The following is a 25,633-nucleotide window of genomic DNA, read 5'->3' as shown; positions in this document are numbered from 1 at the left end:
CACAAAAGGACTACTTACTTTATAAATACTTGATTAGCATTTCTTAGGGAAGAGCTATCCAAAAGCCTATACCTTAGTTTGGGCAGAAAAGGAAGCAGGAAGAAATGAAACAGAATTACAGGCTACCAGGCTTTGCATATCAGACAAGGTCAATGAGCTTGGCTAGAGGGGTCTAAGAGGAGACAGAGATGGCAACCAACTGCCTTACAATCTGTTTTTAATACAATATTTAGAATAATGAAGGGAGGATAATTAAGAATGGAGCATTCAAAACTTGTCTCAATTTACGTTACCAAGATAACAATTTTTTTATTTTTATTTTTATTTATTATTTAAACTTATATACCGCCCTATCTCCCAAAGGACTCAGGGCGGTTTACAGGCATATAAAAAACATCAATATACAAATTAAAATGATCATTAAAAGACTTATTCTAATGCCAATAGTTAATAATACCAATTGTTAAAAATAGAAATATAAATATTAAAATCAATTTAAAACCCCTCTAAATTTAAAAAATCTAAGCCAGTCCTGCGCAGATGAATAAATGAGTCTTGAGCTCGCGACGGAAGGTCCGAAGATCTGGAAGTTGACGGAGTCCTGGGGGGAGTTCGTTCCAGAGGGTGGGAGCCCCCACAGAGAAGGCCCTTCCCCTGGGCGTCGCCAGACGACACTGCCTAGCTGACGGCACCCTGGGGAGTCCCTCCTGTGAGGCGCGGGTCGGTGAGAGGTATCTGGTCGCAGTAGGCGGTCCCGTAGATAACCCGGCCCTATGCCATGGAGCGCTTTAAAGGTGGTCACCAAAACCTTGAAGCGCACCCGGAAGACCACAGGTAGCCAGTGCAGCCTGCGCAGGATGGGTGTTATCACGGGAGCCACGGGGGCTCCATCTATCACCCGCAGCCGCATTCTGGACTAACTGCAGCCTCCGGATGCCCTTCAAGGAAGCCCCATGTAGAGGCGTTGCAGTAATCCAGGCGAGACGTCACGAGGCGTGGTGACCGTGCATAGGGCCTCCCGGTCCAGAAAGGGGCGCAACTGGCGCACCAGGCGAACCTGGTAGAACGCTCTCCTGGAGACGGCCGTCAAATGATCTTCTAGAGACAGCCGTTCATCCAGGAGGACCCTAAGTTGCGCCCCCTCTCCATCGGGGCCAATGACTCGCCACCGATGGTCAGCCGCGGATTTAGCTGACTGTACCGGGACGCCGCATCCACAGCCACTCTGTCTTGGAGGGATTGAGCTTGAGCCTGTTTCTCCCCATCCAGACCCGTCGGCCTCCAGACACCGGGACAGCACTTGATAACCGTTGGGGTGGTCCGGTGTGGAAAAGTACAGCTGGGTGTCATCCGCATACAGCTGGTACCTCACACCGAACCCACTGATGATCTCACCCAGCGGCTTCATGTAGATGTTGAACAGAAGGGGCGAGAGAATCGATCCCTGCGGCACCCCACAAGTGAGGCGCCTCGGGGCCGACCTCTGCCCCCCTGTCAACACCGACTGCGACCGGTCGGAGAGATAGGAGGAGAACCACCGATAAACGGTGCCTCCCACTCCCAATCCCTCCAACCGGCGCAGCAGGATACCATGGTCGATGGTATCAAAAGCCGCTGAGAGGTCTAATAGGACCAGGGCAGAGGAACAACCCCTATCCCTGGCCCTCCAGAGATCATCCACCAACGCGACCAAAGCCGTCTCCGTGCTGTAACCGGGCTGGAAACCGGACTGGAACGGCTCTAGATACACAGTTTCATCCAGGTGCAAGGGAAACTGATATGCCACCATACTCTCTACAACCTTCGCCGCGAAGCGAAGGTTGGAGACCGGACGATAATTACCTAAAACAGCCGGGTCCAGGGAAGGCTTCTTGAGGAGGGGCCTCACCACCGCCTCTTTCAAGGCGGCCGGAAAGACACCCTCCACCAAGGAAGCGCTCGTAATCGCCTGGAGCCAGCCTCGTGTCACCTCCTGAGTGGCCAGCACCAGCCAGGAGGGGCACGGGTCCAGTAAACACGTGGTGGCATTCAGCCTCCCAACAACCTGTCCATGTCCTCGGGAGCGACAGGGTCAAACTCATCCCATAAAATGTCGCCAAGACCACCCTCAGCTGTCTCACCCGTATCACCGCAATCTTGGTCCAAACCATCCCGAAGCTGAACGATTTTATCGTATAGATAACCGTTAAACTCCTCAGCACGTCCCTGCAACGGGTCATCCCGCTCCCCCTGGTGTAGGAGGGGGGGGGGCACCCCAAACAGGGCGGCTGGGCGGTTATCTGCCGATGCAATGAGGGAGGAGGCGTAGCTACGCCTCGCTTCCCTCAATGCCACTAGGTAAGTCCTAGTATAGGACTTCACTAGTGTCCGATCAGCTTCTGAACGGCTGGACCTCCAGGAACTCTCTAGGCGTCTTCTCCGGCGTTTCATCCCTCTCAGCTCCTCGGAGAACCAAGGAGCCGGTTGGGACCTGCGCCGGGTCAGAGGCCGCAAAGGCACGACACGGTCTAAGGCCCCCGCCGCGGCCCGTTCCCAGGCCGCAACAAGTTCCTCAGCCGAGCCGTGAGCCAGACCCTCAGGAAATGGCCCAAGCTCCGTCCGGAACCCCTCCGGGTCCATCAGGCGCCTGGGACGGAACCAACGTATCGGCTCCGTCTCCCTGCGGTGGTGAATGGCGGTCAGAAAGTCCAGACGAAGGAGAGTGATCTGACCATGACAAAGGTTCAGTGACTATTTCCTTTAAGTCCAGATCTCTCGACCACTGACCAGAGACAAAAATCAGGTCCAGAGTGCCACCCCCAATGTGAGTAGGGCCATCAACTACTTGGGTCAGGTCCAAGGCCGTCATGGAAGCCATGAACTCCCGAGCTGCCGTCGATGACGAGCCGGACGATGGCAAGTTAAAGTCCCCCATGACTAAAAGTCTGGGGGTTTCAACTGCCACCCCGGCCAGCACCTCCAGGAGCTCGGGCAGGGCAGCTGTCACGCAGCAAGGAGCCAGGTACGTGATCAGCAAACCCATCTGGCACCTATGACCCCATCTCACAAAGAGGGATTCGCACCCGGCAATCTGAGGTACAGTGGTCTCCCTCGGCTCTAGACTCTCTCTAATCACAACCGCCACCCCCCCACCCCTACCCTGAGCCCTCGGCTGATGGAATGCACGGAAACCCGGCGGGCACATCTCCACAAGGGGCACACCCCCTTCCGTGCCCAGCCAGGTTTCCGTAACGCCTATAAGGTCCGCAGCGCCCCCCTGGATAAGGTCATATATTAGGGGGGCCTTATTAACTACGGACCGTGCGTTGCATAACATCAGCCGCAGGCTCAGGCTCTGGGGGTCTTGACCATCCGGGGAACGGGAAAAGGACGAGGGATCGGGGCGCGCGACCGCCAAAACATCGGGCGCGCCCCCCCCCAGAACGATATGATCCCCCCCTTCCGCCATATCTGCCCCTCCCACTTACCGTGAAAATCGGGCCACCCTCACCAACAGGAACGCAATCTCCCCCCCTAACCTCCGAACCTATTAAAAAACCGTCACGAGCACGCTGCAAGGACTGGCTCCTCCCGACGGGCTACCCCAACGCCCGCCCTAACCCTCCCACCCCTTAAAAAGCCCTATCTAAAACCCCAAAGGCTCTTTTTTGCATGCCACCTCTGTGGGTCCCAGGACCCGTCATTGAGGCCGGCCCTTGATAATGCGGCGGGCCATTCCTGCGAGGCGGGGGCACCTCGCAGGCGCAAGAGTTCTAAGGCAGAATATCGCATAAATAAGTTAAAAGCATAAACAGGAGAGAGAAGACGACGTGAGGTAGCAAGGTAAAGTCTGGGGTGGCAGGATGTAATGCCAAGTCCAAGTGGATACCCATCTTCAGAATGTCTACAGATGGTGGCTGGCTTAAAGCTGGTACAAGCTGGTATAAGTCGCAGATGCAATCTGATAGTAAAAAGTTATTGTAACTCTGCGGAAAGCTCAGTCCTAGAATCCATCCTAATAGAGGTGGTGTTCATCTCATCTAAATTTTCTATCTGCTGCGGCATCTAAAATACATCATCATCCATTTCTCCAGAGAAGCCTGCAAGAATTGGAAGTGTGCAATTTGTCACCATGTGTGGTGGCATTGCTTATTATATTTATATTCTTTCTTTCCTCCGGGATCTATAAACAGCGTACATAGCACACTTCCTTTAAATTTACACCCTCAACTCATCGCCCTTGTGAATAGATTGGGGGGGACAGATAGCTAGTCCCAATCAGTGGTGAAATCCATTTTTTTTACTACTGGTTCTATGGGCGTGGCTTAATGGGCATGGTGTAGCTTGGTGGGGGTGGCTTGGTGGGCATGTCAGGGGAAGGATACTCCAAAATCCCCATTCCTTCCCCACTCTGGGGCCAGCCAGAGGTGGTATTTGCAGGTTTTTTGAACTACTCAAAATTTCCGCTACTGATTCTCTGAACTACTCAAAATTTCCGCTATTGATTCTCTGAACTGCTCAAAATTTCCGCTACCGGTTCTCCAGAACCTGTCAGAACCGGCTGGATTTCACCCCTGGTCCCAACTGTATGCTTTTTTGTTTAATCAGTGCTACTGTTTTTTAATCTTAACCCCTTACAAAACTAACAAGTCACTTTACTTAATTGTTATTTCTTCTTGCCTGAGCTGGCGTTTCAGTAGCAACATTTCCAAATATTTCCCAAATAGCCATTAAAGGTAATGGTAAAGGTTCCCCTCACACATACGTGCTAGTCATTGCTGACTCTAGGGGGCTGTGCTCATCTCCGTTTCAAAGCCGAAGAGCCAGCGCTGTCTGAAGACATCTCCGTGGTCATGTGGCTGGCATGACTCAACGCCAAAAGCACACGGAACGCTGTTACCTTCCCACCAAAGGTGGTCCCTATTTTTTCTACTTGCATTTTTACATGCTTTCGAAACTGCTAGGTTGGCAGAAGCTAGGACGAGTAACGGGAGCTCACCCCGTTACACGGCAGCACTAGGGATTTGAACCGCCGAGCTGCCGACCTTTCGATCGACAAGCTCAATGTCCTAGCCCCTGAGCCACCGCGTAGCTATTAGGGAAGTTTAATTACATCTTCCGAGAACTCTAGCTGCCAGGACCACCTGAAAGATACAGGTTGAGGAAATTGATTGTATATCCATTGGGTGGACATTGCACCTTGATATCAGTGGGACATATTTGTAAACAAAGCTATTTTTGTTTCACTGATATAGAATAGAATTCTTTATTGGCCAGGTGTGATTGGACATACAAGGAATTTGCCTTGGTGCATGCGCTCTCGGTGTACATAAAAGATATGAAAAGGATTTAAATGCTACTCATGTCTCTGAGCCTGTCATGTCTCAGAGCCTGTCTGCACTTGTCTGTCTTCTGAGCATTTCAGTTTCATAGAAGACAGCATTAATAAATTCATTTGTTTCATGGCCTATCTGCCCATTAGAAATATTGCTCAATTGGCTAACAATAAAATGCAGCTGAAAGAATAGAGTTATAATTAAAATATTATTCATTAAATAAAATTGTGGCTTCCCAGAAACTACCTGTTGCAAGCATTTTTTGTTGCTCAATGATTTTTGGTTGCAGCCACTTGATCTATTTATGTATGTAGTCTATGTAGCTGCAAAACAAGAAAGTAGCAATAGCAGACTGGGTGAATATTAATGATGGTGGAAATACAACAAGAAGAGTCTGTATCTTTTAAAGATGAAATATTGGCTCGAAAGATTGGCTTATATAAAAAAAAGAGAAGATAATGTCCTGAGGAATAGTTGAAAAACATTGGAATGTTTCTTTTAATTTAGTCGTACGCTGTGCCTGAAAGAATAATCCTTAAGATTACTAAAAAGAAGTATTATTGTGGAACTGGAGATGCAGAAAATGAAGCTGTGGAAAGATTAATGCCCAAGAAGCTCTGATGAAGTTTCACCATGGTTGAGTTCCCTTTATCACCATAGCATCTCCCAAAGTATGAGTTGAAAGGGATCCTATAAGTCAGGGGTCTCCAACCTTGGCCACTTTAAGACTTGTGGACTTCAACTCCCAGAGTTCCTCTGCCAGCCAAGCTGGCTGAGGAACTCTGGGAGTTGAAGTCCACAAGTCTTAAAGTGGTCAAGATTGGAGACCCCTGCTATAAATCACTGAAAGTCATCCAAGTCCCTATGCAGTATAGGTGTCCATGTCCCTATGCAATGGTGGTGTCCACTAATCCATACACAGTGGCCATCCAGTCCAAGTTTGAAAACTTCCAGCAATGGGAAGTCCAATGTTGCTCTAGGCCAGGAGTGTCAAACTCGCATTGTCACGGGGTCATCACATGACGTATCTCAACTTTTTTCCCTTTTGCTAAATCAGGTGTGGACATGACCAGCATGTGATGCATTGGCCCATGGGCCGTAAGTTTGACAGCTCTGCTCTAGGCGGTCTTATATACTGCTTAACCGCTTTTACTGATTATAAATTCCTCCTAATACTGTTTGAATTTTCTTTGTGTTAAATTCAGTTCATTGATCTTTGTCCGGTCCTTGGTTTCCACATAGAACAGATATTTGTAAACCCTCATCTTCCCTTTTTCAAGTTAAATGTACCCAGTTCCTCTAACATTTCTCATTGAGCTTGGTTTCCAGACTTAATATTCTGATGGCTTTCTTATAAAGCCACTCCAGCTTCTCCATGACTATTTTAAAGTGCAGAGCCCAAGATTGGAGGTAGTATTCCCAACTGCAATTTAACAAGTGCAAAATAAGATGGAACAGTTTACTCCCTGTGAACTGGATGCAGGAATTCTATTAATGCAGACCAAGATTGTATTGCCTTTTTAACAATGAATCATGCTGCTTGCTTATGTTCAGCTGATAAATTACCAGGACTCTTAGTTCCTTTTCACATGTCCCCAAGACAGAGCTCCCACATACTTATACACTTGATTTTTTTTTCCATATAAGGCCTAAACTTGTGATCAGAAGAAGCAGTAGCCAACTACTTCTGTATTGTTGCCATAAAAACTGGCATTAACGTAATCACCAAGAACTGAACCCTAGTGGAGGGTATTTCCCCCCTATTGCTATCATGGCCTTTCCTGTTAGCATTTTTCAATGTGTTTACTGTGACCCAACGCACTGCAAACTAGCCAACTAAAGTTGATGTGACTGAACCAATTTATATATTCATAAAGCTTTATCTTATCATGATGTACAAACCTACTGAGATTAATTTATGTTTCAGTGTGTTATGTGAGTCCGGACAACTGCTTCAATTGAACAAAATATGATTAAATTAATAATAATAATATGCTCAGCAGTTCGAGTCTTGCTGGCTCAAGGTTGACTCAGCCTTGCATCCTTCCAAGGTTGGTAAAATGAGGACCCAGATTGTTGGGGACAGTAGGCGGACTCTGTAAACCGCTTAGAGTAAAGCTGTAAAGCACTGTGAAGTGGTATATAAGACTAAGTGCTAGTGCTATGTATTATTTGAAAACAGCTACTATTCACAATGGTCCCAATCCCATGTATATATACTTCACAGCATCTTGTCTAAAACTTTTATAACGACATGAATCATTTCTGAGATCTATTTTGCGCTATTAAAAAAAAATATCTTAAGGCATATCTTTATTGCTCCCTTCGGCAAATCTTGTTCTGCGTTCATGCCATCTTGACTCTTAAGCCTGCTTGTCATACAAGCACAGCCAATAAATTTAAGCCTACTGGGCTTTCACTCTCTTTGTTTGAGAATCAAGTTATATATATTGAGGAGAATGATTTTGTCCTCTGTCTGTACTTCATGCCCTTTTGGTATCTGTCTGTCTGTCTGTCTGTCTGTCTGTCTGTCTGTCTGTCTGTCTATCTATCTATCTATCTATCTATGTATCTATGTATCTATCTATCTATCTATCTTTTCCCTCTCATTCTTCCTCTCTTTCTCCCCTCCCCTCCCCATCCCTGTCTGTCTGTCTCAAAAGGGCATGAAGTACAGACAGAGGACAAAATTATTCTCCTCAGTATATTAAGAAGCCTGCTATTAAAACACAGCTGCCTGCAATTACTGCAGGTTCTAGTCCCACCAGGTCCAAGGTTGACTCAGCCTTCCATCCTTTATAAGGTAGGTAAAATGAAGACCCAGATTGCTGGGGGGGCAATAAGTTGACTTTGTAAATATACAAATAGAATGAGACTATTGCCTTACACACTGTAAGCCGCCCTGAGTCTTCGGAGAAGGGCGGGATATAAATGTAAATAAATAAATTAAAATAAATTAAAATAAAATTACAAGGTTAAATGCTTTGTGTGCCATGGAGGAAACCGATATAATTGAATCCAGTGAGCTGAATCCTTCTCCATGCCTCCCAAATAGCAGCAGCAAATCCTGAGAGTTTCTGTTGCTGAAGACTGAAACAAACTTGAACAGAGATGAATTCATCATCATAGTATGAGAACCAGTTTGCCATAAGGGCCAATTAGTGAGTCACTGGAATGACAACCTCCAGGGATGCTGATCACGTTGGATGTGGTGCAAAAGATGATTCCTGACTCTGACTCAGAAACTACATGAAATACATATAAGAATATAAATCATAAATCTTTGGCTGCACTTCTCTCTGTGTTGAAAACAGTTGGGATGTGTGTTTGTGATATAAGAACAGGCTTATATCTGTTCTTATATCTCCAGCCAGGGAGAGCTTGTCCCAAATAGGTTGCTTTGATGCCTCCTTGGTTACCTTCCTAACAGTCAGTGAAAGCCAGCTATTTGCTTGGTTAGTTTTTATTTAAACTGCTGATGACCACAATTCGGATCAGAATTGCCATTGCTCAGCAAGGGGCTTGTTAAGTGAGTTGCACCTGATTTTATGACCTTGTTGCCATGGTTGTTAAGTGAATCTCTGCAGTTGTTAAGGGAATCACACAATTGTTGAGCAAATCCAGCTTTCACCATTAACTTTGCTTGTAAGAAGCTGGCTGGGAAGGTCACAAATGGCCTCGGGATGCTACAACTGTCATAAATATATGCCGGCTGCCACTTGCCCAAATCTTGATCATGTGACCTTGGGGATGCTGCAATGGTCGTAAATGAAAGGACCAGTCGTAAGTCACTTTTTTCAGTACTGTTGTAACTTTGAACAATTGAACAATAGGGCATCTGTGGCTCAGACTGGTAAGACCTGCAGTTGCCTGCAGTTACTGTAGGTTCAAGCCCCACTAGGCCCAATGTTGACTCAGCCTTCCATCCTTTATAAGGTAGGTAAAATGAGGACCCAGATTGTTGGGGGCAATAAGTTGACTTTGTATATAAGATACAAATGGAGGAAGACTATTGCTTGACATAGTGTAAACCGCCCTGAGTCTTCGGAGAAGGGCGGGATATAAATGCAAAAAAAACAACCCCTAAATGAATGTTATAAGCAGGGGTGAAATCCAGCAGGTTCTGACAGGTTCAGGAGAATCGGTAGCAGAAATTCTGAGTAGTTTGGAGAACCGGCAAATACTACATCTGGCTGGCCCCAGAGTGGGGTGGGAATGGAGATTTTGTAGTATCCTTCCCCTGCCACGGCCATCAAGCCACACCACACCCACCAAGCCATGCCCACAGAACCGGTAGTAAAAAAAATTGAATTTCACCACTGGTTATAAATTGAGGACTATCTCTATATTTGTTATGTGTTATAAAGAGTCATCCTCCAAGAAAAACACGTTTTTGAAAGTTATGTTTTAAAATAACATCTTGAAATAATTTATAAAATCTCTTTCTGCTTCAGAGTTAGATAAATCTGTGCACAGGTAGAATTTTGAGTAGGTAAAACCAGTTTTTCTTTCTTTGAAAGCAGATGCTACTTCAGCTTTATTTTCTTTGCATAGGCTCTGCACATACCTTGCTTCAAGTGAACAAAATGCACAAAAGGAGTAGATAACAATGGCTACCCAGCCTCACATATGCTACTGAAGGAAAGGAATATTAAAAAAAATAGGCTGAAATATGTAAATAGCAGTCTTAATTCCGTCACTGGGAATTCAGTATCTTTTAATCACAGCAGAACAATTTCTCATAGAAATAATTCAACAAGAACTATGGAATACAAGGCTATTGATCTCCATGTAAATCATACAGAGAAACAGAAGTCGCTGTTGTGCACTGATGACATGACAGCTACAGCTTGGTACACAATTAATAATGAGACATAGTAAATAAAATTTGGCACTCAGGAATTGTTCAATAAATATAACTCAAATAAGCATGTTAAATGTCAGATACTGACTCCTCATACATTACAACAAAGCATTGATTCTTTAGTTTATTGAAACGGTGGTTTCAATAATGGTTAGCCTTTTGTGCCAAAACCAAAGAAGCGATGTTATACTTTAGCACAGGAGTGTCCCATGCTTGCTGGGGAATTCTGGGAGTTGAAGTACACAAATCTTAAAGTTGCCAAGGTTGGATATCCCTGGTTTAGCACAATGTATCAACCCAGTCTAGACTAAAACTAAACAACTACCTTAGGGCTTACTGTACTGTGATTTATGAATCAAGCCTGTCTTTGTGGAAGCGACATACAAGTGGTTTATTACGTAGCAAAGACTATATTGGTAGTGTGCTGCATATAGACCTAAAATATGTCATTTTTAACATATTTGCCCTGCCATTTCAGGCCTTCATAACAGACTTGTGAGATGATGTAGCCTCATTCTCAATTATATTATTGTGGCCATTGTTTAAGATTCTTCGACACACCTTGAGGGAAATTAGTGGAAGCCCTATGTATCCTAATTCTTTTGAAATAGCATGTAATGGATTACTGGCAGAAACAAAAATGCATTCCTCCAGGAATGTATCACTGATTATCTGAGAATAGAAATACCCACTTCATTTTATTCCATGGGGCGGGGGGGGGGGATCAAAAATATATTGGGAAGTATTTTGACAGATACAGTAATTACAGCCGTACCTTGCATTTCAAAAAGCGATATTAACAAATTATCCTAGAATGATTCATTGGACCTTAGATAAGGCACACTGAAAACAGCTATCATTTTTCAGCTTTATCCCTGTTAAATAATAATTCTCTTTTTTAGTAGGTCAATATATAGCAATGAGTGGGACGCGGTGGCTCAGGGGCTAGGACTTTGAGCTTGTCAATCGAAAAGGTCAGCAGCTCAGCGGTTCGAATCCCTGGTGCTGCCGTGTAATGGGGTGAGCTCCCCTTACTTGTCCCAGCTTCTGCAAACCTAGCAGTTTCGAAAGCATGTAAAAATGCAAGTAGAAAAAATAGGGACCATCTTTGGTGGGAAGGTAACAGCGTTCCGTGCGCCTTTGGCGTTGAGTCATGCCAGCCACATGACCACGGAGATGTCTTCGGACAGCGCTGGCTCTTCGGCTTTGAAACGGAGATGAGCACTGCCCCCTAGAGTCAGCAACGACTAGCATGTATGTGCGAGGGGAACCTTTACCTTTACCTATATAGCAATAGCGCTTAGATGTATATACCACTTCATAGTGCTTTACAGCCCCGTCTAAGTGGTTTACAGAGTCAGCATATTCCCTCAAACAATCTGGGTCCTCATTTTACTGACCTTGGAAGGATGGAAGGCTGAGTCAACCTTGAGCCTGGTGAGGTTCGATCTGCCAAATTGCAGGCAGCTGGAAATCAGCAGAAGTAGCCTGCAGTACTGATTCTAACCACTGCGCCATCATGTGTGTGTGTGTGTGTGTGTGTGTATCTATGTAACTAATAGCATAACAACATATGAATTTATCAAGATGAAGAGGTTAAGGCTAGCATTACAGAATGTGAGATGACCAATTCAATTCAATTCAAAAAAATAATTGCTATCAACCTGCCTTCCATTGAGGATCTGTATACTGCACGAATCAAGAAGAGGGCTGTGAAAATATTTACAGATCCCTCGCATCCTGGACATAAACTGTTTCAACTCCTATCATCAAAACAACGCTATTGAACACCAGAACAACTAGACACAAGAACAGTTTTTTCCCGAAGGCCATCACTCTGCTAAACAAATAATTCTCTCAACAATGTCAAACTATTTACTAAATCTACACTACTATTAATCTTCTCATCGTTTCCATCACCAATCTCTTTCCACTTATGACTGTATGACTGTAACTTTTTGTTGTCATCATTAAGGGTTAAATTGCAACCTATGACCATCATTTGTGTTGTAAATGTTGTACCTTTGATGAAGGTATTTTTTTTCTTTTATGTACATTGAGAGCATATGCACCAAAACAAATTCTTTGTGTGTCCAATCACACTTGGCCAATAAAAAAAAATTCTATTCTAGTCTATTCATTGACAGATATTCAGCCATTCTGAAAAGGCCTTTGACCATGTTATCCTTTAATCATTATCCTTCGTCATGCCCCCATTTCTTCTGCAGGCTAAACTGCCTATTATCTGCCTTCCCCTGGCTATAGCTGTTCCCCATTTCCCTAGCTCATCCCCACGTACCATTATACAACCAGAGTCCCAGGTATCAACTTCATCACCGTTGGTATTTGTGTCACATCAAGGATTCTATCTTTTTGCTCATGATTAGATGGAACTTACTACAGTTAAAGCTAAGATGTCTTCAGTATGAGCATGTTCATGCCTCATTCCTTTCAACTCATTTCAAATGCCTTGAGTTAAAAACAATGCCAGGATGAAGAAGGAAAATTAAGCTGAGGGATATCAGTTGTACGAGTACTGCTGCCGCCTTTCACTTAATGGGAGAAGAATAGGACTCAAATGGAGAAATGGGTGATGGCATGATGTTAGAGGACAGAATGAGGACAGAGTGTATATTCCTGGCAGTTTACTCCTTTAGGATGGTAGAGAGATGCAATAAGATTGAGTTGGCAGTCCAGCTGAGTTATGAGAAGAAAGGGATTTTAGTGTGACCTGTTGCATTTTGTTGTTTGTTATTTGCCTCATGCAACATCTCATGGTCTGGTCCTGAATGGCAACTTGTGCAAAAAATATTACTCTTCATAAGCAGCTCAGATCCAATGGGCCAGATCTCCTAGGAAGCCCATTTTCTCTTTAAGTGATAGGTCACTTCCCTCCTCTCCCCCCCCCAAAAAAAAATATTCATTGCATCTTAGTTTCAATGTTAAATAAATATGGGTAGTTTTCTTAAAATAGTATTATTTAATATTGTCTTTCTCCCTAAAAATATGTATTAGCCATAATTGTACTAGTTTTCATTCTATGTATATTTGCCTTTTCCATTAACTAGAACTGCTAAATGCATGTTTACATAATTTTAATATGATACTTTCTATCATGATCAGATACATAGCCATTGCGGCCGCGCGGGTGATTGAGGGAGCGGCTCGAAGCTCCCATATAACACCTATCCTGCGCAGGCTGCACTGGCTTCCGGTTGCCTTCCGGGTGTAATTCAAGGTGTTGGTTATCACCTTTAAAGCGCTCCATGGCTTAGGACCGGGTTACTTACGGGACCACCTGCTGCTACCAGTGGCCTCCCATCAACCAGTGCGGTCCCACAGAGAGGGTCTCCTAAGGGTGCCGTCGGCCAGACAACGTCGACTGGCAACCGACCCCCAGGGGAGGGCCTTCTCTGTGGGGGCTCCAGCCCTCTGGAACGAGCTACCCCCAGGGATACGCTAACTCCCTGACCTCCGGGCCTTCCGGCGTGATTTGAAGACTCTTTTATTTTATCGTGCAGGACTGGCCTAATACTTTTTTAATGGGTTTTTTTAATAGTTTTTAGAATTTTCAGCCTATTTAAATTAATCTTTTAAATTTGTTTTTAATTTTTATATTTGTTGTTCTTAGTTGGCTGTAAACCGCCCTTAGTCCTTCGGGAGAAGGGCGGTATAGAAATTGAAATAATTAATAAATAAAATAAATAAATAAATTGTGGGGTTTTTTTTTCTGATTAAGTTCTTTGTTAGGTAGCTTTGAATTTGGGGCTTTAGAAAAATTCAAGCATTCTGCATCTCTCTCTCTCATTCTAATAAATCTTCTTTGGCATCTCCAATTTGTAAGAGACACATTATGGAATGTTCTTGACATATTTAAATATAAAAATATCAGATGCAATTTACTGTATGAGAGATTTTATAATAAAAAAGCATTCTTCCTGAACAACATTCAGTAACGATTTGATTAGTCACACATTTATTGAATTTGCTTCCAACAATATATTAACTTTTCTTTCCAATTTTTTTCCCATAGTGCTGTTTACATTAAGGATTTTAAACACATTTATCTATTTGTCACCAGCCATTTTTTTAATTAACTGGTTTGACAGGGTTTCATAAATGTGAGACCTGAGTTCTATTATCTATTCCCAGTTACTGGCTATATTTCAGCTATTGGCCCTGGGTTTGAAAATCCTGATGACCACTAGATGGGAGGAAAGAGAAATAGAAAGTGATTTAATTCTTTGCTGCTACTGGGGGTTATCTGGATTTTTTTAAAAGCCCAAGACTGGCAGCCATAATATAATGGACTGTCAATATAATCTTGAGCAACAGGAGAAAAAACAGCAGGCAAGACAATGGTCAGGCAAGAGAATCTGAATTCAAATCAAAAATGTAATTTCAGAAAACCTCTTATATTTTACCTTCCCTACTTTTCTTTAGGCTAAAGTTTGAATACCTTTGAGCTAAAGAATGGAGGTACATTCAGATATGTGTGATATATATGACTTTATTATATATCAGATATACATTATAATAAAAGGGTGTATTAACATTTGTAAACTTTGGTTTACTTGTCTGATCTACCTCATAAGGCAAGTATCCCCTAGGCTTTCTGTATAAATGTATTGTATATTAACTCAGACTACCTAAGTTATCTTGTTCACATAATTTATACATTATTCTAAGCTACACTTGTTGCCTAACGCTAATAAATTTAACATAATCTGCTGATTCAAATCCAAACAATGTTATGACTGATTCAAATATTATACAGTATTAGACCACGTTTAGATGTGGCTTGGTATTGTAACCCGCAGTCATTGTGATTTATAAACCATAATTGATGGCTAATCATGATGTGTTAACCCAAGCAATTGAGACTTGCTTGGCATGATGAACACAGAGATGATTCTGCTCTCAAAATGACACTATAAGGCACTGCCATGTCAGAACAACTAGACACAAGGATAGCTTTTTCCCCCATGCCTTCACTCTGCTGAACAACTAATTCTCACAACACTGTCAAACTAACTTAAAAAGGCAGTAATACCATCATTATTCTCCTCTTCCCTATTACCTATCTCCTTATCGCCTTATGAATATAACTTTGCTTGTATCTTACGATTTATATTGTTTACTTAGTATCCTAGTATGATTTATGTTGATTGCTTATTTAATATCCATGACTATCACTAAGTGTTGTATTTTTACAGTGACTATGATAATATCTATCATTGTTGGTGTATGTACACTGAGAGCTTATGCACCGGAGACAAATTCCTTGTGTGGTTAATCACACTTGGCCTATAAAGAATTCTAATTCTAATTATGCAGAGAATGAGTTTTGTGATTGTTTCTATGTCCTTGACCTCTGTATGCTTCCTTTTTCAAAATTAGTGATGTTTATCATAATGTTTAAACTAGGCTAAATAACATTTTCAAAAGTTCTATTTTCTCTCCCAACCCGCATATTTTTTTTTTTAAAAAAAATTCAATTCTAGTTTTGGGAAGTAAAACTGGTATTTGCATTTTGCCTGATTTGGACAAACCCTAAACATTAGGAAGAGAGAAAAATAAATAAAACTTAGAAAAGAAAGGGGAAGAGAAGAATATCAGGGATACTGTGCAGTAAACAGGACTGCAATCTAGCACGAAGTAGAACAGGGTTTGGGGCATGCTATGGAATATATTTACATTCAGGATTAAGAGAAAAGAATTCTTAATCAAAAGACTCTATTAAAATGCATTTTAATCAGTGGTAAAATCCAATTTTTTTTACTACTGGTTTTGTGGGCGTGGATTGGTGGGCGCGGCTTGGTGGGCATGGCAGAGGAAGGATATTGCAAACTCTCCATTCCCGTCCCTCTCCAGGGGAAGGATACTACAAAATCCCCATTCCTTCCCCACTCCTGGGGGAAGGATATTGCAAAATCTCCATTCCCACCCCACTTTGGGGCCAGCCAGAGGTGATATTTGCCGGTTCTCCAAACTACTCAAAATTTCCGCTACTGGTTCTCTGAACTGCTCAAAATTTCCAGTATCAGTTCACCAGAACCTGCTGGATTTCACCCCTGGTTTTAATCCTTTTAATTTTTTCTTAGCTGGAAAAAGAGGGGAGGAACCGGAGTCACAGGCCAAGCTTTGCTCCTTATGCGTGAACCCTTTATATAAATATTTTCTGTTAACTGAAAGGGAGTGGCAGGGTTCCAAGACAGTTTTCTTTTTTGCTTCCTAACTGCCAGAGAGTTCTTGACTGATCCACTTCATGCAGTTCTGTTGTTTCAAACCACAGCTAAAGAAGCATGCAGCAGATCAATAGAGGAACTGTATGAGGCTCAAGTGAATGTTATAGAAAGTGAGTTGTAATATCTGCTCTACCATTAAATTTTAATTTTATTAAGCAAGGGAAGAGACTGTAGGACTTTTAAAAATCCCGGTTCAAGGCAATGCTATTAACTTTAAAGATTTTTTTAATCAGAATGGTAAGAGGCCCTTGCAGCTGTTTAAGAATTTGCATTATCCCATAAAGAGTAAGGCATGATGAAAATATATTAGTAGCACATGCTATTTCCTCAAATTTCTACATTCTAGGACTAGAAAAAAACCTTCTGAGATTCATTTGATTTTTATAATATTGACATTGAGATGATATTGTAATCTGACATTTAGATAGGCATAAAATATCTGATCTCAAGAAAGAAGTCACTATTTATTGGCAAGTGGCTGTTATTGTTATTATACATTGTTATTGCCTTATACATTGTAAGCCGCCCTGAGTCTTCGGAGAAGGGCGGGGTATAAATGTAAACAAAAAAAAATTGTGAGGGAAAGAAACCCTGTCAATTGACACGGAAGTCAGCAAATCCCATTGAAGTCAATGGAAATTATTTCTGAGTAAACCTATTTAAGATTATAATATACAGATAGATCTATAGATTTAAAGATTCAATCCCTCGCACTAGATATTAAATGAATAGCAAAAACTATACGCTGTAGGTGACTGTATGACTCGTCAATTTTTGTATGTAAATCCAACCAACTTTGATTTATTCACTATGAGGAATACTCTAATCATAGATTAAGCAATGCCTATTAACTTCCAACATTCTAGGTAATTTCATTTAAAGGCATAACATTGAAAAAGATATTCTCCGAAGACTGAATGACAATTGTAGCTAAGGGAACATCAAATAAGCATTAAATATGACAAATAACATACAACCATCACTGTGTAACATATGCAAAGTATTTAAAATTAGAATGTTGCTATATCTGTAGTTAGGGTGTTAATTGTTCTTTTCTGATATATAGGAAACTTCGCCTATTGGCGTTCTTCATATTAAGTTAGGACCATATGCTTCTTAAAGATAAGAACCTGGAGGATGGAAGAAGGTGTACAGTTTGTTTAGAGCTGCTGCTGTTCAACAACTCAAGATAGAAACATAGTTTAAAAAAATATAGAGTGCAATAGCACCTTTAACTGACTCATTACAAGAAGTGTGGGTTTCCTAGGCAACAGCCAACCTATTTCCCCACATGCATGAACCACATAAGGTGATAACTAGCTTTCCAAACCAGCAAGAATTATATTTAAGCATTTGATTTCTACAGAAACCAGCTCTAAGTTGAAGAATCCTAGACTCTATACAGTTCCTTCCCTCTATTATTATTACACATTAGAATTCATAAGTACAAAAATAATAATCATGTATAACTTTATCTGGACTGCTCTTGAATGAAGATTGTAGCACACAAAGGACTGGGGGAATTCAAGGACTGAATGAGAAGGAAGTTCCAAAGGTCCCTGCCAATTATTAATTTTGGGAGAAGGCATGGAAGTCACCTGAGAACCTAAACACGCGGCACTCCAAAAATATGGCTTCAGGATGCCTAAATGCAGGCATCATATATTTATAATATGCAAAAAAAAAAAATTAAGAGAATCTGTATATTCTCAGAGATTCTGCAATTGTTTTCTTAAAAATTAGACACATCTAGGAAGTGGAAGACTCCGCTCTTAGCACTGAGACTTGAGAGCAGGACTGATCTGAGATACAATTGCTAAATATGGCTTAGGAGGAATAAATTCTACTTTCATAGCCTTTTTTACATTTAGGCAATCAAAAACAGCACTCTTTAAATAGGTTGTGTATTCATTTGTAAATAGAATTTAATTAGGGAATATTAGTTTAGAATTGGGGGTGGCACCTAGTTGACAAGCAGCTTAACATGATCAGATCCGCTTAATATTGGTTATTAAAATTTCCATCAAGAAATCCGAGACTTACAGACAAAACTGGGAATTTGGAATATCCTAGAAGGGGGCAATAGGAAACCAATTCTGCATGTTCCATGAAAACTACATAATCAAACAATTGCCAAGAATTAAGTTTTTGTTTATTAGGGTTTACTAAAATACAACATACATATAGCAGCAACCACTTAGAGCATGTGATCAGCAAAACAAGACAGGCAAGACAGTTTCTATGTTGAGATAGGACACATCATCATCTTACAGGTCAATAGACCACAGTTCAGTCTTATGCAGTAATGGTCTTTATGGATGTCCAGAGTCCCATTTTATCTTTCCTGAATCTGAATATTTATGTCGCATAAATTGCATAAATATTTCGCATAAATATTTACGTCGCATGAGTGGCATAAATTTCAATAAACCAAGTTATTAAAAAGTTTTACAAAACTCTCAAGATTTGCAGGAGAGATGTATTTTCTCCTTGTCCTACTCCATCTCTTTGCCCCCCTCCCTTTTTTTAAATTTCATTTTATCACAACAGTATACACAAACATTGACATAAAAAACAACAACACATCATAAAAGAAAAAAATATATATATAAGTAAAAGTATGCAACAGCTATGTTAATTTGATATAATGAAGGGAACAATAGGACAGGAATGGTAGGCACTTTTGTGCTCTTATGCACGCCCCTTATAGTCCTTTTAGGAATGGGGTGAGGTCAGTAGTAGACAGTTTTTGGTTGAAGATTTTGGGATTTTGAGTAGAGACTATGGAGTCAGGTAATGAGTTCCAAGCGTTAACAACTCTGTTACAGAAGTCATATTTTCTGCAATTAAGTTTGAAGCGGTTGACATTAAGTTTGAATCTATTGTTTGCTCTTGTATTATTGTGATTGAAGCTGAAGTAGTCTTTTACAGGAAGGATATTGCAATAGATGATTTTGTGTGTTAAACACAGGTCATGTCGAAGTCGGCGGAGTTCTAAGTTTTCTAATCCCAGGATTTATACTTATACTGGTAGTATAAGGTATTTTGTTGTTTTCGGAGGAGCGAAGAACTCTTCTAGTAAAATATTTCTGGACACGTTCGATTGTATTAATGTCAGAGATGTGGTATGGGTTCCAGACGGATGAGCTGTATTCAAGAATAGGTCTGGCAAATGTTTTGTATGCTCTAGTTAGTAGTGTAGAGTTTTTGGAAAAGAAGCTGCATAAAATTAGGTTTACAACTCTTAGAGCCTTTTTTGCTATGTAGTTGCAGTGGGCTTTGGCATTTAGGTCATTTGATATGAAAACTCCAAGATCGTTGACAGGGTTAGGGTTAGGGTTCCCTCTAATTTCCCTCATCCTCCCTCTCCCTTCCCTCTGATAACCTGCATAGATGAAAATCATGAAAACATTAAAATCCCACCAACCATGTATGTCTATGCAACCTTCTCCTCCGTATCCCCTCCCCCTCCTCCTCCCTTCTTTCAGTCTTCTCCCTGGCTCACTGTACCTCTTTGTCCCCCTTCCTTTCTTTCTTTCTTCCTTCCTATCCCCTGCCCTTCCTGCCTCTCCCCCTCTCAACCCACTCCCCTATTTCTTCCTTACCTCTGATAATAACCTGCATGGATGAAGTCTTAAACACAGTATAATTCCCCCCTTTTTGTTCCTATCTGTTTTCCTCCCTATCTCCTCCCCCGCCCCTTGCTACTTTTCCTTGATCATGCTCTTTGTCCCCCAATCCCCCTTCCTCTTCCCTCTTCCTCTCTTCTCCTCTTGCCTGTCCCATTCTCCTCCTCTCCTTTCCCCACCCCACCCTTACCCCTCCCTCTCCCTTACCTCTGATAATAGCCTGCATGGATGAAGTCATAAAGACATTAAAATCCCCCCTGCCTATTTATGACTACTCTCTCTTCTCTACCTCTCCTGTCTCCCTTCCGTCCCCTCTCCTACTGGGTCCACTCGAGTTTTTTATTTTATTTATTTATTTTATTTATTTATTTTGTCACAACAATATACATAAGCATCACACAAAAAGATTATATAGTATATAAACATATATATGAAGAAATATAAGAAGGTATAAGCATATATATATATATATATAGGTCTTTGGTTGTTCGGGTTTTCTCCCGTGTAAACCCGAACAACCAAAGACCTATATACAAACACCCGTGAAAACCTCAGAAAACAAATATATATATATATATATATATATATATATATATATATATATATATATATATATATATATATATATATATATGAAGAAAAAGAAAACAATAGGACAGGAACGGTAGGCACATTTGTGCTCTTATGCATGCCCCTTATGGTCCTCTTAGGAATGGGGTGAGGTCAATAGTAGAAAGTATCCCCCTCCCCTTTCCCTTCTTTCCTTCCCTCTATCCCCTCCCCTCTCCTAATCCACCCTACTCCACCTTTTTGTCCCCTCCCCTTCCCAATCTCTCTTTCCCCCTCCCCTGCTCCTCTCCTGCCTTTTTACCTTTTCTTTCTCCCATTCCCCATACCTATTATCCTTCTTATCTCCCTTTCCCTCAACCTCACTCTGCCTCTTAGCCTGTCCCTCCCCCTTTCACTCTTACTCTCACCCATCTCCTAACCCTCTCACCCTCACCCTCACCCCTTCCTTAAACCTAGCTCAAACTCACCCTCACTTACCCCTCTGAGAGTTGGCTACAAAAGGAGGGAAGCTTCCAGGAGCCCCACTGAAGAGCAACTGATTTCCAGGAAGGCATCTTCACTCTGATAACTGGTAACTGACAGTAGCTGACACTTTAGCCTGCAGGGATAAAGTCATAAAACCCAAGGAGATGACCAACCTCTCTTATCCTCCTATCAAAGGGCACCTGCTCCTCCACCTTTGTGACCTACACTCAGACCACACAAATGTCTCTAGGAAGCTAGAAAACCAATCACTAAAGTTGCCTGCCTGTCATTTTTTCCACGGAAGCCATAGATCTTTGGATGTGGCTTGCCTCTTGTTATAGAAGCTCAACTAAGTACTTCAGCACTGTTGAGCAGTTTAATAGTCTGCTGCTTGCTTTTTAAAGTCAGTGGTTGGAGGCAGACTTGACTGTGTTTAGGAGAGACTTTGAAATAGATTGTCCCCTTGAAATCAACAGGACTGAATCTTAATTGATCTCACTGATTTTAGTGGCGCAACTTTGAATCCAACCCATTGACTGGAAAGACCAATCGATTTTGAAACCAAATTAGTCAGCCTGACCCATTTAGACCAATTGCAATATTTTGCAATTGTTTTCTGTTTTGTCTTTGCTTTGTTTTCTGTTTTGAGAAAGGGAAAAATAATCTTCAAAATTTATTATTTTCTCCCACTGTTTGAAGTCTCTGTGTTCCACGTATCTCTGTCACCTTGCCTTTTTTTTTTTAATTTACATTTATATCCCGCCCTTCTCTGAAGACTCAGGGCGGCTTATATTATGTAAGGCAATAGTCTCATTCTATTTGTATATTTATATACAAAGTCAACTTATTGCCCCCCCAACAATCTGGGTCCTCATTTTACCTACCTTATAAAGGATGGAAGGCTGAGTCAACCTTGGGCCTGGTCGGACTTGAACCTGCAGTAATTGCAAGCAGCTGTGTTTAATAACAGGCTTCTTACAGCCTGAGCCACACCGCGGCTTAGTGAGTGATGTTCCTTCTGTTTTCCCCACCAAAGAGGCAGGGCTCTATAAACAGTTGAGTGACAGTGGACATGGAATATGGGGATCAAATTAAACTGCACGCAAACCTATCTTCGGGAATCAATCTGTTTGTGTGCATCAGTGACAAGAGGGTCTCCTGCTTGTGCAAGGGTGTGGACTAGAAAAGGTCCCTTCCAACTCTGTTATTTTGTCATTTGGGAGAACAAAGGAGCCATTGAGCGTCCCTAGGGGACTACAGAAAGCTAAATGTCACGTTGTGGTGGGGAACGATGAGTAATAAAATGAAACGCTGATCCGAGTCCACAATCACTTTATCCTCTTTCCCCACCCCCCTTGGTTAGGAATATTATGCCTGGATTGCAAAACTTTCAAACGACCACTAGATGGAGCAGGAACAGTAAACTTTGATCTTCTGGGACAGGGGTCTCCAACCTTGGTTCCTTTAAGACTTGTGGACTTCAACTCCCAGAATCCCTCAGCCAGCTTTGTTGGCTGAGGAACTCTGGGAGTTGAAGTCCACAAGTCTTAAAGGGACCAAGGTTGGAGACCCCTGTTCTGGAAAATTAAGCAGGCAGAGAACAAAACGTGCCTTTGGTTTGTACCTTGGGGCTTCCAAGGAAACCTTGCCTGCTTAGAAAGACGCGTTCGTATTTTTTGCAGACGTTGCCTGCAACGCCCCGGTGGTTGCTCGAGACGCAGCCCGCGTTTCCAAGAGGAACCGGAAATGGAGGCCGCGAAAGACCAGCCTCTCTCTCTCTCTCTCTCCGTCGGAGAATCCGAGACGCCGTTGACGACGGCTAGAACGGCAAGTTAAGTGTTGCAGGGAAGCATAGAGCTCTCAGTCTCCTATATACTGGAGGACGGACTTCGTGGTAGGATGATTACGGAAACCTGAATCGCTTTGCACTGGAAACCGGGTGCGTCGGTCGCTGCGGTTGCAAATGCCCCCCCGCTTCCATCCACCCCTTTGCTTGCATGCATGCTGCCTTTTGCATTGGACCGCCGCTTCAGCCTTTTGGGTCGCTTTGTGTATCTCTGCGGAGATGTCCCCTAGAGAGAGTATCGGATCCGGTGGAAGAATCGCTTGAGATACATTGATGACAAGTCTATGGGCTGATTTGCACTAAGTTGGCAACGCTTTTTGATCTGCTAAAACTGGGAGTTATTTTTAAATTAAAACTAAATCTAAAAATAGCCTAGTTGCTTAGCCTAGTTCAAGGTTGACTCAGATCCTTCCGAAAATGAGGACCCAGATTATGGGGGGGGGGTGTCTCTGTAAACTGCTTAGAGTGCTTTACAGCAGGGGTCCCCAACCTTGGCAACTTTAAGCCTGGTGGACTTCAACTCCCAGAATTCCCCAGCCAGCTTTCACTGGCTGGGGTATTCTGGGAGGTGAAGTCCTCCAGCTTAAAGTTGCCAAGGTTGGAGACCCCTGCTGTAAAGCACTAGGAAGCGGTATATAAGTCTAAATGCTGTTGTTCTTATTGCTATTGTGGCATGACTGCTTTGCTGTTTTTTGTTGCTTTGACCATGCGGCTCTCTAATTTACACTTTACATTTTTGATTAAGACATTAATACATTGATCTGTGCACAGAATATGGTTCCGCTGATTTTTAATATTTGTAGAAGCTCTCTGTCTTAATTTAAGACCTTTCTTTTCAATGCATTTAATTTCATTTTATATTTAGGTTTAGCCCTGTTGGTCCACGAACCTGGCTCTGATAAATGGACCTTAGATTGGATTAAAATAAGGATGAAAATTAAGGCCTACCCTGTTTTAATTCAGAACAGCATATATTGCATATGTGTAAGGTGCATAGTCATAATCATAATCATAATAACAGAGTTGGAAGGGACCTTGGAGGTCTTCTAGTCCAACCCCCTGCCCAGGCAGGAAACCCTACACCATTTCAGACAAATGGTTATCCAACATTTTCTTAAAAATTTCCAGTGCTGGAGCATGAAGACAGCCTTTTGTCTTTTTCCTCAGCAATGTTATTTTATAAATACTGTAAATCAAAACTCATGTCCTATGATAACTGTGATAAAGTTGATTAATTGATGAAGTAGTGGATCTTATTTAGAAGTCGTTTTGGCCTTTATGATTTTAATGCTGGTTATTTCCTCATTTTTCATGGAACCGTCTTTATAGGAATTATAAAGGAGATATTAACTGCTACTTATAATCTGTTTAAAAACAACTGTTATCAAGTAACATTAATAAAGGAGAAAGTTAAAGGTGCAAGACATCTTCTCTCCATCTTCTCTCCATCTGAAAACATGGGACCAGCAACATCTAGTTTTAACAAAGATCATGGTTATTTATTCTGTGTCGATTCCAGAGGACACATAATAAAGAAAGGCTGGAAAAGGTCAGCCTGTGTGAACATTTGGGATTTTCTTTTTTTAATTTCATAGAAAGAAACAGGCAGTGAAGCAGAAGAGAACATTTGGGTTAACATGAGGATGTGCTGATTTAGTTACTCAACTTGTAAATCCTATTTCAGAGGCTCGGTGGGGATAAACTGACATTAAGATAATGTATAATTCAGGATAACTTTTTGATGCATGTAATACAGGGAGTGGAGGAAATACCATAGTGAGTTTTGGAGCTGGAAAACAAATGAGTGGGGCCGCAGTCGTACTAGCCACTAATACAAATATTATTTTATTTTCAATGAAAATGACCTTGGGTTATAACTGTATTGCTTCCAAGCAATGGGTGCGTTGTATTTGAAGAACAATATATTACTGATTTGGTACAGTACTGAATTGCTTTAAGAAACAATTTGTTAATTTTAGATTCTGAGACAGAGATTATATTATTAATTTAGAAATAAATGTTTGCCTCAGTCATTTAAACTAATACTGAACTATGAGCAATGTCCAGAAAGCAATGGAGGATGCCTTGAAAGAACTTGACACAATGTTTTCCTGTTACCTCAGCCTCTGCTAGTTAAATAGCTATTGCAACAAAATTCCCAGATATTTTATTTCTCCCTGTTGAAACTGGAGCCATTGCAGCCCTTCATAGCTCCATAATAAACAAAAAAAGAGAAAACCAATATAAAGCTATGCTCATTGTTTCCATTATCAGAAAAATATTTATGGATGGATTTGATTGAAATAAAAACCCATTTCTTAGAACACAGGTGTCAAACTCACCGCGTCATGTTGATATCACGTGACATTGTGATGTTTTTGCCTTTGTGGAGCTGGGGTGGGCATGGTCTGCACGTGACGCATCCGGCCCGCAGGTTGCCAGTTTGACACCTGTCTTAAAAAGTAATGGGTTTTATTTGCAAGATTAACTCACTACTATGCTATTTTTCTAACTGTTATTTAAATGCTGTAAAACAATCCATGAATTCCAAGTTTAAATAACTCTTCCACATGATAAAATTAATAGACTCTAACCACAGCTTATATGATTCCAACTCAAATAAACTTGCTCCTGTACAAAAGGAGAATAATCTATTCTTTGAGCTTCCTGTTGCCCTTGCTGAATCATATGGAAAT

General features: G+C 41.8%; 1 protein-coding gene across 4 annotated transcripts in view; it reads left to right on the top strand.

The window, feature by feature from the left end:
• DDX59 (DEAD-box helicase 59) overlaps positions 1-25,633 on the top strand; it is a 46,423-nt gene that overhangs the window by 7,240 nt on the left and 13,550 nt on the right. For 2 of the 4 annotated variants that reach the window (XM_058178885.1, XM_058178881.1), the window contains exon 1: positions 22,774-23,030. The exons of 1 other annotated variant lie outside the window; for it this stretch is intronic. The gene's annotated coding sequence lies outside the window, so the exon portion shown is untranslated. Of the gene's footprint in view, positions 1-22,773; positions 23,031-24,338; positions 24,487-25,633 lie in introns of those variants that run through there. One more of the 4 variants, XM_058178884.1, reaches the window with a different exon arrangement.

This window comes from Ahaetulla prasina, chromosome 3 (genome assembly GCF_028640845.1).
Source record: "Ahaetulla prasina isolate Xishuangbanna chromosome 3, ASM2864084v1, whole genome shotgun sequence".
Classification (NCBI taxonomy): domain Eukaryota; kingdom Metazoa; phylum Chordata; class Lepidosauria; order Squamata; family Colubridae; genus Ahaetulla; species Ahaetulla prasina.
The sequence above is the reverse complement of the archived record's forward strand: the minus strand, read 5'-3'. Positions and strand labels throughout refer to the sequence as shown.